Here is a 15,684-nt window from a genome sequence, read left to right on the forward strand (position 1 = left end):
TTGTGGCCACCACTCTCCCAGTTTCTGTCGCTCTGCGATCTTATCACACCTCTTCTGATTTCATTTGACCGTCGACGGCTAATCAGAGGCCAACATCTGGATGGTTCCCATAGCAACCGGCAGGACCAAATATTCTGGGCCTTAAAAGGTGGGTTGAGGTCTCGGTGCGGGGGTGCTGGGGAGCAATGAGAATTTCCCCGAGATTGACAGCTTTGATGGAGAGATGAACAGAGGCCTGAATGGTGCTACACTGCCACTGTGTTTTGTTTAGGGGTTTTTTTTCATGCAGTGTGTCTTTGTGTGTGTGCGTGTGTTTGGGTGGGAGTATATGTGTTACCTCATTTCCCCTGAGTCCGCTGCCCATCCCATGGACCCAGTGGGAAAGGGTGGAGCGGAGGGCTGTTTGTTTGTAAGTCTGTGTGTATGTGTGAGTGAAAAAGAGTGCAGGTTTAGCAACGGAGCTATTTTCTAACTGTACCAAAGGGCTACAAGCAGCCACAACAGTGGCCACAGCTTATAAATACATTCATACGCACAATAGTGTTTTTTTTCCAATAGTGGGAGAGAGGAAGTGCGCTGAGCGGTATGTAGACCCCTGCCGCCTTCATGTTGAGTCACCGAGAGCTTTACAGCATTACCAAGGCTTTAGTTAAATCATCTACTGTCATAGCTGCCGGTAGACGTCAGTAATTCTGTTAGCTTTCTTGTCTTTAGGATGCAGCTTTGTCGCCACCAGCAAGACAGATAGGTTCACATTGGATTGATCAGTGGATTGAAGGATCACTTCACCTGTTAATTACTGTCACTCTCCTTCTTTCTCCTCTCATATGAGCATCCCTCGCTGCACTGGCCTGCCTCTCTTCTTCATGTATTCATTAACCAAGGTCCATTAAAGTTGGACTCCCCGGGGCAAGTAAAAACCTCATTTAGTGCAGTCGGCTCAGCCAAGACGGGAAACGCCAGACCCCCTTAGCTCTAACTGGATTAGGAACCAGCCAACGGATGGGCCGCAGGACAGAACTCTCTGGTCCAACCACTTAAGACCATGCTACACCAAATGAGAGGTGGATAGGATGTGAGTAAACCGCTAGGCAATTTGGGGATTTCCATAAAAGAACATTAGCATTTTACTATAGTCTGTCTTTGCTTATTTTTCTTATCTTTTTATAGTTTCATTTTGTTCCTTCTTTAATGTAAGGTGTGGAGAAACGCATAGAGGATCATAAATATTTACGGACTGATAAAGGAGAGTACTTAAAGCTCCAGGAGATGGGATCTCTAGTAGTATTTCTGTTTCATTAAACTGCCGTAACTAACGTCAAGGTTAACGCTGGAAAAAGTAAGAGTTTAACACTGAGCAGTTAGTGATAATGGCTATCGGGACCCCACTGATGTGGTTTGATAATAATATCATCAAACAGTCCCATGAATTAAATGATTCGCATCTTGCTGATTCACTATTGCTGCGTATTTGATACATTTTTAGCTGAGCCTACTTCAAACCAGTGAAGCAAAATTTAAATTTAAATGAAAAACACGCCACATTTGGAGGATCTATTGCTCTTTTTTTAAATTTAGGCAATAGATTTTTTTTTAATCTCTTTTTTTTGTGGTGTCATTGCCAGTATTTCTTTTATTTTAATTTTAAAAAACTGTCAAAGGAAAAAGAACTATGACTATTAAATAAAATTATGTTAAAAAAAAACACTTGACATATGAGGTGTGTTTTAGCAAGTAAAAAAAAAATATTTGGAGATTTCAGGTCATTCAAGAGTTTGAACGATCACTGATAAACACAGCGGTATGTAAGCACTCCTCTCATCCTTCCAGCCCTCCCTCCCTGACTCGCTTATCTGGCTCTCTCTTGTGACACATTTTAAGACTATTCTTTGATGATTTACACGTCTTTTCTAAACAGGATCACAGATCCCCCCAGCTCAAACCGTGTGCTCCGTTCTCCCCCTTTCAGATATTACTCACACGGGACATTAATATGTTTTATTACAAGAATTTTGGTTTGTTTCTAACCACAATGATTCATTTCTTATTGTTGTTAGTCATGTGTAACCATTGGGTTTCATAAGAAGAGGAATTTCTAACTATGAGACTTTGCACCTGATGTGTTTTTCCTTTTTCTGGAAGGTAAAAAATCCCAGACTTTATTATATTTGAAGAAAAAGTTTTAAAGAGGTAAAGGTGGAGTTACGAGTCAGAGACAGGGTGGGACTTTCCTCAGAGAGCGCAGCATACCAAGAGAGGACGGGAGGGAAGGAGAGAGGAAGACACGTTTTAGACCTACACTAACACAAATGTTGTTTGATCTGTCGGGGAGCTGTAATTCACAACAATAAAATTAACTGCTGTTTCATCTCCCCTCCCCTCTCTTTCCTCTCGCTTTGACACCTAAATCAATCACCTCGTTTCCTTGCGGAGCTCCGATGTTCTTTTAGAGGTCAACAGGCGATAAATTTCTGCACAGTTTACATTAAGGTCTTCGAATGCCTTTATGATGTCTCATCATTTAATTTATGTTGCTGATTATTAAACCCCCACCCACCCACCGCCTTTTTTTTCTAGCTGCTTAAAGCTCAAGATTATGTGTGATGTGATCATAATCAGATACAGTGATATTATCCAGTGTTATTAGCTCATTACCAAGTAAAAGCACAAACAAAGCCCGCAGCAAGATGACGTCTCAGTTGACAGTTGTGGGCGTTTTCTCATTATTGCCATGCACTATTGGTCAGTGTGAATCATTGCACACCAAAATACATCAACCATGCCTGCACCAGACTGGCCTTATAAACCCTACCGTTAGGAGTAATACTCCAGGGAGCACAGAGAAGCTGTGGGTGTGTGCATGTGAGCATGTGTGCCTTTTTTTTGGGGGGGGGGTAGAAAATGAGGGAAATAGAAAGTAGAGAGAAAGCCACTGAGTGTCAGGGGGATTGTATGGATCCATTATGGTGCAGCTATAATTAAGAGGGACAAACAGAATGTGTAGGAAGAGCACTGCGGCGCTAACCACGGCCCACTGGGATCAATAAGTGTCTATTTACATCAGGCTGGACAGGAGCTGTCCAGCTCCAGAGTGCTGAGCCTCACTTTGTATGACTCAGACTGAAACATCAGGGGCTTCCATTGAAATGTGAAATATTATCTACTGAGATGTACAGTGTAACACGCCGTGCAGACAGCGCACTGAAAGGATCTCATGTCTAACACCTGTTGAAGGCGGCTAAGAGTACATGGGAGTAGAATAAGAGAGGGACCTGTCGGGGAAGATAATGAAATCAAAATGACAAGACAAGAGAGACGGATAACGGGAGCCCACGTTGAGAAGATGATGACAGGCAGAGGGAGGAGCGCTGATAACCTTGCTAGCTAAAAAGCTTCCTCTGGAGCTTAATCAGGCGTCCCCATTACAAAGACGAGCTCCCAATGGCTGCCCCCTCCCACTGCCTCCTCCCTCCACCCTTTCCAGCGCCTGATGCTCCCCTCGATAAACGGCATTATTAATTAAAAGGCTCCAATTGAATCTGTGTCTGATGGACGAGCCTTGGGACGATTAGCTACAGGACCTGACAGAGCTTATTTCTACATGACGGAATCTGTCGATAAAGGGAAGGAGACAGGTTCACGCACCAGCACAATGTCAGACGCACGGAGACGGGGACAGTCACACTGAAGGAGCCTTTTAAGTGAATATTTGTTTTCTGTTTGGGATTTGGCGCTGTAATATAAAAACTAGGGGATGATTGTAAAATTCTGGGATGCTGCCAATGACCGTTTCTAATATCAGAGTTTGGCTGATAGCTGATATTTTTTTTCTTGTCTTTCAGCTGTTTATCATACAGTTTACAACATTTCAGTCAGTGCAGAACAGACACAATGCAACAAACAAACATTAGCCTCCGACACTGCCAAATGCAATGCCATGGTGCCGATATTTGAACACAATCACAGAGAATAACAGCATTTGTGTCTTTGTACCTGTTTGGTCATCTAAGAGGTCGTTGTTTTAATTTAGGATTGTTAAAACAACAGCAAATAGGATGATACCTTTACCAGCTCAGACTTGTCATAGAGCCTTTGAAAGCTTACCTGAGTTAACCTGAAGTTTCTACCTGCACATTGCTGTGTGTCTCGAAATGCTTGGCCATATAGGGGGCAAGAACACACCAAGACCACTCATGCATGTGTGTGTAGGGACCAGTTACAGAAAGCATTGTCAAAAAGAAATGTCTTGTTTTCATTTTACAAGGTTATACTGGGTAAACTGACTTTGCATCAGAGTCAACTTTTCTCAGAGGGATGGTCTGTCTACTCACATTAACACAGTTTTTACTGCGTGCGCAATCAAAACAAATCAAAATAAACCCAAGACTGCTGTCGCTACATTTTTCCGTAATTGTGCACGAACATCGACATTAAAATGCTGCTTAATGTGAATTTATTAGTCATAACAATTTATTTATTTTCCAGAATATGGGAACTTTTCATTTATGGCTCTATTCCTTTTGGTTGTCTGATGGTTTTCAACAGTTTCATCTTGTCAGAGATGTCTAACTGTTAATATATCCTCAGCTTCATTTAAATATATTTTGTGACATCAATCATATATTAAGACCCGTGAAACCACCTATTAGGACACATTCTCACAGGTTGTACGTCTCTGATTGAAAGTTAGGCAATAACTGCTTATTGAGGTATGTAGACATGGCTTGGCTTGGCTGGGACGCCCCATCACCTCGGCTCCTCATCCTCAGGGGAGGCTTGAGGGATCAGATAAGACCAGGTTCCCAGATCCGGGTCAGATTGACAGCTGAATGCCTGAGGAAGAGTGATTGGCTTGGGACTCAGATTGGGAGGAGGATCCCTTATACTGGAGGGCCCCCAAAGGGACCTCCGGGGCCCAGAAAACATTTGGACCATATTGGTACTGATTGCTTGATTGGAGAGAAATCGCTCTGGTGACAATTCATTACAAATAATAAAATTGGTTATTATCCAGCTAATTTTATAGGGCTGTGTGTGGTATGTTTATCTGTTTGTTTGTTTGTGTGTATCCAGTTGGCTTGTGAATAGGCAATAAAACATTTATAGCTCATGCAGTTTGAAGAGAAAAAACCCTTGATAATTAAAGTCTCCTGGGATGCTTCGTGTCTTCCTGCTGTTGCAGGGCAGAACAAGATAGTTTAATAATGATAGCTTTAGTTGTGGTTGATTCCCACATATGCATCAACCATGGCTGCAACCACATGTTGGAGTAAAGGTCAAAGGGTAAACTCAAGGATTTTATCTAGAGAAAACTATTCAGTATAAGCAGTGAGAGTCGCCCCTCAGTGTCCAAGCGTGGCTTTAATAAGACTGTAGTGTTAGATTTTTGTTCATCAACTAAATAGACAAAGTTAGCTCTTTTATAAGTTGTAATTAATTTTAACTACATTATATAACTTGTGGCCTTGTGATTAAGAAGTTGTGTTTTGTAATTTTTCTTTTTTGTTTGAACATGCTTATTTAACATAGTAAACTAAAGAACAGATGTAGCCTTCAGCAGCTTCTGGGAAAGGGATTGTACTCTGTGTTATTCTGTGTTAAAAGGAGAAAAAATGAAAGAATATGGAGGGTTGCTAGAAAAAGAGGCAACTTGCTCTCAAGGCCATCTAGGACTCCTCCGGGGCTTCTGACTTAACCAGAGAAATAATGTTGGTGCAGACACAGACGGCATTATTGTCCTTAGCCTGCAGACAACCTTTCACATATTTTCCCTTTTTGGTTGATGGAGCTTTGAGACTTTATGTCTCTGGTAGACACACATGCAGACGCGCGCACACACACGTTTGATTATATACACATACACATGCCCTTTATAACCGTGAACTGACCTATTAACCTACTACAGAGCGCCATTTACATCCAGTCACACACACTCACATATGATTACGCACTCGCACGTCGCGCTGCGTACGCAAGCAGACTCGTGGACGCGGGCGCTCAGCAACCGTCTCCGTGTGGCACATACACGTGCTGAAACGCACACGGTGTTGGTCGGACAGACTAACTGGCTCTCGAGCTAATTGAGTAGAGTGTGTGGCCCCGTGTGGCCCCGGCCTGACCCCTCTGTAGCAGGGGACGCCGCTGAGCCTCGGCTTTGATACATTTGATACGGTTTAAGTGAGGAATGAAGACCTGAGCTTGTTTACATTTGACCTGGATTAGCGTTGGTGATGGTGCAGTAACGACAGAGAGAAAGTAACTGACAATGAGAGTCAGAAAAAGCAGAACTTTTGGAGGGCATGAAAAGAGGAATCAGTTGCGTGTTGTCATTGTTTCATGCGCATCTTTGTCATCTCCACTTTTTTTTGTTGTTGTTAATGCTAATTGTGTGGACACAAGATGAATATGTTGACATCGCTGAAGTCGGCTCGTGCTCAGTGTTCAGCTTGCCTCTTATGAAAATAGCTCACGCATTTGCAAGGCCTGCCGGAGCAAAGGGAGCAGCGTTCTCTCTTTGCTTTACTTTGTATTATGTCTATCATTCCATTGTGTATTAGTAAAATCACTACCTGGGTATTATTTTAATTGACTGACTGAAAACAAGAGATATCTGATATCTCTGTGTCTGTTTCTGTATGTGTCTGTTGTTCGATCTCTTACTCCCTTTCTCTCTCACTCTCTCCTTTTTCCTCCAGTAATGATTTGCTGTTGCTAATGGCTTCCTAAATTTTGTAGAAAGGGCAGAACTAGCAACGTCTAGAGTTTCAGGCACTGGAGGTCTGCCAGACAAGAAGGGGAAAGCATGGAGGGAGGGGGGATTCAAGGGAGGCTAGGCTGGATTGGATAGTTTAGGTAAGGAGTAAGGATATTGATTATTGAGGACCGACAGCGTGTTATCCTCATAATGGCATGCTTTCAAGATCTTCATATTTCATGTTGTTCCAACATTCATCCTTAACAAAACTGAGAAATCCCCCCCCCCCCCCCCCCCCCCAAATAAATCAAAGTGCATGATTCTTTTTTCCAGGAAATATTAATAGCAGTGGTGTCGTCAAAAGACGGAGCATAAAATAGCGTGGAAACTCTGATTCATAAGTAGCATTAATTGACTTGTCACATAGAAAAACAAGTAGCAAATTCTGGATTGGGCAAGGCCATAAGTGCAGTGAGTAAGTGATAACATTTTGCCTCAAGGTGTGTCTGGCCACTGCTGGGACTAACACACACGGACACACAGCCTTGGTGCTGCCAGTAGAATGGATCCTATTGTTGAGAAGCTCCACTGCCCATTCAACTTAGCCCACATGAAAGCAGTCAACGGAAGGGAGAATGACGAATGAGTGTGTTGCTGCTTGTAGTTTACATGCTTCTACATCTGCTGATGTGTGCGCGTGCGTGCCTGTGTGTGTGTACGCGTGCGCACTGCGGCGGCATGTTTGTGTGTGTTTGCTTGTTTGTCACATGATGTCCTGTGGCGATCCCTAACTAACCGTACAGGCGCCAGTAGAAGGTGGGGGGGAGTGAGGGTGGGAGACGAGCATGAGCAGACACAGAACAGGGAAGAGGAGCTATGGAGCCGTGGAGGGGGGCGCTCTGGCTGACTACTGTCACATGATGGGCATATAATGAAGCCAAACTACATTCAAACTGTTGAATAACTGCACAAATGACTCATGACCTGACTTAGCATTGTGTAAACATGTGGCTTCAGTTCAGTCTTCTTAATAAACCACCATATGAGAGGATGCACTGCTGTCAGTGCTGGACGCAGACAGCTTCACACTCTTTTAAGAAGTCTAATGAACGCTAAGAACCTGTGCCGTAGAGCTGGGACCTGCTAATGTTCTCACTGTCCTTTGATAGTATATGTGTGTGTGTGCGCACGTGTGTGTCCTAGAAACTTGGATCTTGGATCTCCTGCCAGCTTTCAGTACACGGCCTGTGAAGTATAATGTCGGTATTAAAAATACTTCACCGAGGCAGAGCATTTCATCACTTTCAAATTAAAAACGAAAGATTATGCCAAGGTGCTGTTTCAGACCACTTTTCCTCACTGGCTTGACAAGAGTCCATAGTCAATAGACAATGTATGGACGCAAGCGATGCTGAAAGGAACCACAGTGGCTTTCTGGAACTCTTTATCACAGAGGCTTACTAATCCTGTCATATCTAATGCTCACACTCCATTAATCAGCCAGGCTGTGTGTGTGAGTAGGATTGCGTGTTCCATGTGGCCGAGGTGGTGGTGTTTACCCAATGCGCAAGCCTCGGTTGGCCGCAGGCCTGGTAAGCCTGGCCATGATAGGCCACTGTGAAATGTAGCTGACAGAGGCAGCCCGTTGCCCTCTTCATTGTAATTGTGTTTGCGTTTGAGTGTGTGTGTGTGTGTGTGTGTGTGTGTGTGTGTGTGTGTGTGTGTGTGTGTGTGTGTGTGTGTGTGTGTGCGCGCGCATGAGCATCTGTGAATCTGTCTCAATCACTGTAGACTCTGCTGACTTTACTGTGTTGTGTACACATTGTTTCCAACTTCAGTGTGTACAAGTGTTTTGTGTCAGTGTATAGGGATTATTTTTAATACTGAAAGAACAAGAAGGCGTTTAGCTAATAGCTGAATAGTTGAGGAAGGGATAGAGAGAATGTTAATAGGGTGGGAAAGGGGAAGTGAATCAATGGAAGGCCCTGGCATTTTAGCTTGGTCAGCCCGGCCCCTCTCCACTAGTCTGTCGACTATATTTTCCCCTCTTTTCGTTCTCGGGCTTGCGATCAGTTCTCTTTCCCCTCTCCACTGCATTCCACACAGTTTTGTCATCCTGCCAAGGAAACAAATCAGAGAGCCCTCTCTCAGCCGCCACACTTTTCCTTTGTCTCGTTCTGACTTTCTCTGCTTCTGTGTGCTCCGCTTTCCTGTTCGGTCCCGCACCCAGCAGTCTCACCAACACTTCGCCGTGACCGGCCGCAGCCTATGATGTCACGCAAGGAGCAAAGGCTGTTGGGTAGTGACCCGAGGTCAAACGAGCTTGTGTCCAGCAAGCATTTCTGCTGCCTGAAAGCATGTTGTAAAATGCTCATTCTTCCTTTCCAGGAGAGTGCTTCCCTTGTTTGGAGAAAGTGTCTCCTGTTTCAAGAAGTCCGTCCTGCCCTTTTAAAGAGTTTCAAAGTGGCTCCCCGATTCCTTATTTTTCTTCCTCAGCTAATTTGATGTGTCTGTACTTGCCAGTTATCATACTACAGAGCTTGTTATTTGCGCCAATAATTAAATGAAGCCATTTACTGCGCTGACTTTTTAATTAATTTTCATGGGTTGTTTTCTTTTCCTTTTTTTCCCCGAGATGATCTCCAGTGAACCATGGCAGTTGTGAAATGTTTTAATCAGACGTGTAAATGAAATAATTCTATCAGTCAATTTGGTCTTGTTTTTATTTTTTACACGGGTGATTAACCATGTTACCAATTGGCTGGGTGGATTAGCTGGATTAGATGTTCCGTGTTTGTGTGTGTGTGTGAGAGCATGTGTGATGCCAATTAATGATGGTTTGGCAAGCTAGAAGTCAATCAGGGGCATAAACATAGCAATAGGGAAATGTACTCGACTTCACCAGAGCAAGAGAAGTGAGATTATACCTGCCCACATGACCGCAGGCCTCTTTAAGTGCCCCACCCAGGTGGAGAAGAAGTAGAGGATGGGACGTCTGAGATGTTATGCAGGATCTGTTTGAGAGTTTCTTGCTGGATTTCTGCAGGTGTAGATGCACCAGGAACATGTATGAAGAAGCTCCCTGTGACAGTTAAACCTCTCACCATCGTCTATGTTCTTGGCAACCCTTAGTACCGTGAGCAGCTCGGTGGTAAACGTGTTGCTCTGCTGTCTCCCGGCTCTTATCAGTTCATATAACCCTCACATAGACATTCATACCCGCACAGTCAGATCTTCTGCTAGCCACAGCAGTAGATGGAACTGATGCAAGGCTTCTATGACGACAAGAGGACAGGGCCTTATCTGAAGTTATGGTGATGACCATGATGGAATGATGACAATCTGCTTCTTGTGTGTTTTCTTATGGGTAGTACTGCGCAGATGTACACCTGTGCAGGCCTACAAGCACAAGCACGGTCCGCGATCAGGTGCTTTACAGTGTACGAATGCAAATAGCGACGTTTAACGTGGTGCATCCGTTGCATTCGAGACGAACATCCACTCGGCCAAGGAGTCCATGCAAACAAGCAAATGATCATGGTCATGCAGAAACCACAGGGAAGTGAGTTTATGTCACTGGCCCGTTTTTTTTGACTCATCGTGCTTTCACCGCTGTGTCTTTCTTTCCGACAAATATGACAGATGCATATCAAGCTGTGCAGTCTGCTCAGGGGAGATAAGGACCAGTTAGGTGCTGGGGTTGCAACATCCCACTGAGCCAATGAGTGAGCACAACACCTTTCTCATACCGATCGTCAACAGATAGGCCTGCAGTGCATGTGTGAGTGTGCGCACGTATGATGCCTCTGATAATTCCTGTCTCCACTGAATTCTGGCATTGGCAGTGTTATGGTTCCAGGTCTGCGCACATCTCCTGTTCTGAAACTTGTTTGAAGTGAAACAGAAGTTGTGTAAGCAGATTTGTCTGTCCAGTACACAAAAGTTAAGGTTTCTTGTTGTAAAGAAGTTCAAGGCTGTAGTCTTACTGACCTTACTTATTTGCTGCTTTTGTTTTGGTTTTATTTTTTGTTTTCTTAGTGCCAATTCACAATGACAGTCTTCTCAATGTGCTTTATAAAGTAAGGTAGATTCCCTTGAATATTAAAGAGAGAACTGCTGCTTGGTGACGTGGCAGTGGTGAAGAGAAAGAACTCCAGCAGACACCAGGTTCAACGAGGGCAGCCATCTCTCACAGCTACATAGAAGATGAAGGGAAAGCAAAAAGAAAAGTGCAAAGCATAGAGTAAAAACATGCTATGGAAGAGACAAGACAAGAGTAAGTCATGGATAAATATAGTGACTGCAAAAACGGGTTTGTGATATCTAAATGTTCAAATCTGTCTAGAAACCAAAAGGTTTTCTTCTTTTATCTCTGGTTTGGATCTAAGAGCAGTCGTCATGCAGTTTTTCCTATTAAAAATAACACTCTGACCTCTCTCATTGATCACATTGTGCCTTTTTTAAAAATTAGTTTTTGCTGAATAAAAATGTCCTGTATATGTTACCGTGTCTTCTTATCTGTATTAACAAAGTCAGAGACACAACAAGATCTTTTCCTGGAGATAAACAGATAAATGTTGTCTAGGAATGCGCACACCCGATGTAGTGTTTTCCGCATGAGCGACTGGACTCGCAAGACCGAAATGAGATCTGGATCCTGTGAAATTTAGCAGCAAGGTTTCTCTGGTGTACCAGCGCATTTATGCAAACTTGATTCGTGCTTTCAGTGGAAGCAGGTAATCTGGGAGAACCTGAATACCTCAGTGCATTAGGGGTAGCCATGCTTTGTTGCAAGGACAAGTTGGTCCATGAGAATTAAGGAGGCTTGAAATTAAATTCAGGGCAGCCACAGAGCAGCTCTGTCACTTAATCCACCTCACAAGCAACTATCGTTGGTCTACAATAGCGACTTGAACAGCTTGGGAGTCTGAGCTTGGCACATCAGGTCTCTGTGGGCTTCTACTGTCCTCCTGTTCTCTGTCTGGTCATCATTTTCCAGTGGGAGTGTCCAGAGGATCCATCCAGGGGTAGGCACCTGGGTCCTATCCGTTCACTCCTGGCTTTGTTCCAGGATGCCCTCAACTCCCCCACTCGAAGCTTTCTCCAGTTACCTGTGAATGAAAGCGAGAGGAGCGGGACCGGGGCTGGGAATGGTGTGGGACATTATATGGGTGCGGAAGAGGATGGCAGGTCCAGACGCCCACTCCCCTGAGCCCTCCGAGGTATTTGTACTGTACTTGCCCACCAGTTTGTCAATGGGAGCCTGCAGATGAATGGGCTCATTTGTCTTCAGACAGTGGGGATGAATTTTGCCTGTTGGAGCAGGTGAGCAGGAGGGCCTTAGTGCAGCATAACACAGCATGAATGAGAACGTGAACACTACCTGTCCCAGGTGAACATCCTGAATGCTCCCTGTCCCAGGTGTGAGGAGGCTGACCTTGTTTTTCAGGGTGAGCTGAGGGAAGGGTGCTCTGCATGTCCACACCCTGCTTCCGACATGGACTTCTCAGCAGGTTACAGACAAATTACAAACAAAGGATGAACGCATCGGTGCAAAAGAGTTCAGCAGTTGGATGACTGATGCTAATTTATTAAGGTCTCAGGCTGAATCGCAACAAACTTCCTGTGGTTAGGAGAGCTGGAAGGTGTAGGAATTTTGTATCCGCTGTGTTTTAGCATGGAAGCGACTCCCCCAGAGTAGGACAAATAATCATTGTGGAGTACGATGTGGGAAGCGGAAAAGAACTATAACTGAATGCATAATTCAGAAACGTCTTTCAGTATTAGAGCACCACTCCCAGAAACCTTTTCGTTAACCACAAACTATGACAGTAAGGTGGGTTTTATTTCCCTCTTTCACTTTTCAAGTTTCATATTAACAAGCTATCCAAACTTACTGATGCTGACCAAATAAATCACGAAATAGTCTCCTGGGGTTAAAACATTTTACCTTTTTATTTACACACTTGTTTTTTCTTTAACTCTTATACTGTAAGGCCTATTTGAGGTGATTCAAATGATGTAACATGATCTTGGGTAATCAAGAAATATATATTACATATAGAAGAGTTGTGTGGTTGGCTCTCATGCCCTGATATAGTTTGTGGGACAAAATCGTCCCGACCTCAAAAAATTCAGCAAATAGTGAACATTTTTCTAAAGTCAGTGGCAGAGTGATTTTTAGCATTAGGTACTCATACCACAAACGCTGCCCTGAAGCATGAAACTTTGCACAGAATTACTCTTAAATACTGTACAACCACGCATCCCTTGTAATCAATCTCTTTTTTCGCTGTCTCTGTCAGACCTCTGTGGTCTTAATTGGTCTTAATAGTACAACAGAAGTATTTCCTGTTTGAACTTCTCGCTTCCTGTTTTTCTTTTTTTTCAGTGCTTTGAAAAAGCTGTGTCCTCAGTCAAGCTTGGCATGCAGCTGTCACTAGCTGGTGGCCTTTCAGTGCTCAGCGCGAAGGGGAAGAAAATAAAGTGTCAAGGGCCGTGAAGGTCATAAAAAAGTGAAAGATTACCCAAGATCAAAACACTTCTTCTGAATAATTTTCGACACATGGAGAGATCATTGGTGAGATTTGGTGTTCTAGCGGGTCAGGATGCGGTAGTTTCCTGTCAGCAGAGGTCATCGCAGATAATCTCCTGTCAGCTCTGGATCGCTCTCTGAGTGACAGCTATGACTGTCAGAGCCCCGCTCATCACATCATTGCTACGTGCTATACTTGATTAATCTTAGAAGAGTTGCTCGAGTGACAAATGGTGTGTATCAGTAGAGGTTTCCATGAATAGTGTTCACCAGGTGCTTTACTGAACATACACACCTTTTTCCTGTCAGGCTCAGTCAGACGGGTATTTCTATGAATTTCTCTTGATCCGTGAAAAGAGGAAGTTCACGTGTCGGCCTCTTTATATAGCTCAAACGCTAACTTGGTAACCATTACAGTTCAAACAGCTAAAAGCTCAGTTAATGCTTCATCATAGCATGACTTAAGTTCTGTTTTTGACTCCACAAATGAACTACTTGGGGAACTTTATAGCGACCCAAGGCATGAATAAATGCCCTGTGTTTGTATTATCTAAATACTGTCCTGACTAGCAGTCTTAATATCCTTATAGGGGTCTGAGGAAGGAGGGATGCTTTTTTAGCTAGGCCCAGGCAAAGGTCAACCCCCATTGCAACACACACACATTGGGAGACCTGCATGTGAACTGCACTGCACTTCCTTTCATCTTCTACGTCTCTCTCTCCCTAACTCAACTTTGCGAGGGGATGGTCGGGATACCTTTTGATTCCGCTAATTCAATTTGATGGAAAAACAAATACGCTGGAGGAGTGGGAGACAAGAAGAAAGTGGGAGTAGTAGGGGGATGGAGTGGGGGGAAAATGAAGAGATGCTTAGTTATATGCGAGCGCAGGGGGGGAATGAGTGGTGGTGGGGATGGTGGCGAGGGAGGTTGAGTACAAGCGGAAGAGCGGAGGGGAGAAGGAGAAGGAGGCAGGGAGTCGAGATGAGTTGAAACATCCAGTTCCAGGTTGAAGTCGTAAACCTCTCGGTGCTCTGATCTAGGTGGCCACCATGTTCAACCCCGCCAACGCATCTGAGATCTCTCCTCTTCATCTCCTCTATGGAATGCCACTCTGATAGGGAAGATAAGTAACATCCTATTTTACAGCTTTTTTTTTTTCTTTTTTGTGTCACATAACTCAGGATGTGAGTTAGAAGGAGATGTCTTCTTCAATGTAGCTGTTGGTTTGGTGAGACCTAGTGAGTAAAAAGGATACAAAACCCTCTTGTTGCAGAAACTGAATCAATTTAATGGGGTAGAAAATTGAGCAGGAGTGGCACACGCAGACACCGAAATACTTCACCCAGAAGTCATTTCATGTGCAAGCGTGCGTGCCTTGTGCCCGCTACCTAATGCTACCTAACCCTTGTGAGGCATGTGAGTTAAAATGTAGGCCTGCTTCCTACAAATATGCACACCAGGTTTATGATGCTTGGTCACACACCACACCAACCTTGTATGCATGTGCACTTGCATGTTCATGTCTGCATATGTGCTTGCGAGCTGCTGGCCTGGCAGACTCTGGTATTATTTTTGGGAGAGCTTCTCCTTCCCTCTGGAGGGCCTCATTGAGGAGAGCTGGCTCTCTCCGTCTCCCTCTCTCAGTCCGGGAGTCTGGCCAAGCCCGGCCGAGCAGGCTCGCTGACTATAGCGGTGCACAACTCGCTGGACTCGTGGCCCGTGCGAGGCCCAGCTCCAAAAACACTGTGCTACACACAGATGCTAGGCTGCTTGCTGGCAGTGGAGCGTTACGTTTTCACTTACGTTCAGCAAGTGGATCAAGATGATCCCACCCCCTCAGTGAAAACAGACATTCACATGCAGTCCTTCAGTGCTGTGTTCATGCATGTCGAGCCAGTCAGTGTTGGGAGTTTGCTACAATGTAGCATAAGCTAACCACAGAGCCTTCCAGCTTCACTGGATAGCAACATGCCCTCTATATGTAAAGCCTGGATAAATATTATTTTCAATGTGAACGGATCAAGACTCTGGGAAACCCCAGCAGATCAACCTCTGCAGCAGTCCAGCAGATGTGAGGAGGGTGGAGGGTTCAGGGAGGGGTAGTTGTCTGATTTCACCGTAGACCGTTTAATCGGATGGTTTGTGCTGTGGGTGTGTGAGGGCACGCTGAACTCAGCGATGATGACCTCAAATTGGCCCTAATCGAGCAGACTCATTAGCGGCTGGCTCTGTTCAAAGTTTCTCCAGCCCCGTTATTTTACTGTAATCGTCCAAATGGGAGGGAAGAAGCAGAACGACAAGCGCGGAGGGAAGAATAGAAGACAAACAGAAAATAATGAGAGAGCACGAAGAGGGAGAGTGAAAAAAAGATAAACAAAAGAGAAAGAAAAAGAGGAGGAGATGAGGGAGAAACAGAGCTGACGCCTGCTTCCTGGCAGCCTCAGCTGCGAGCA

Source organism: Astatotilapia calliptera, chromosome 5 (genome assembly GCF_900246225.1).
Source record: "Astatotilapia calliptera chromosome 5, fAstCal1.2, whole genome shotgun sequence".
NCBI lineage: Eukaryota > Metazoa > Chordata > Actinopteri > Cichliformes > Cichlidae > Astatotilapia > Astatotilapia calliptera.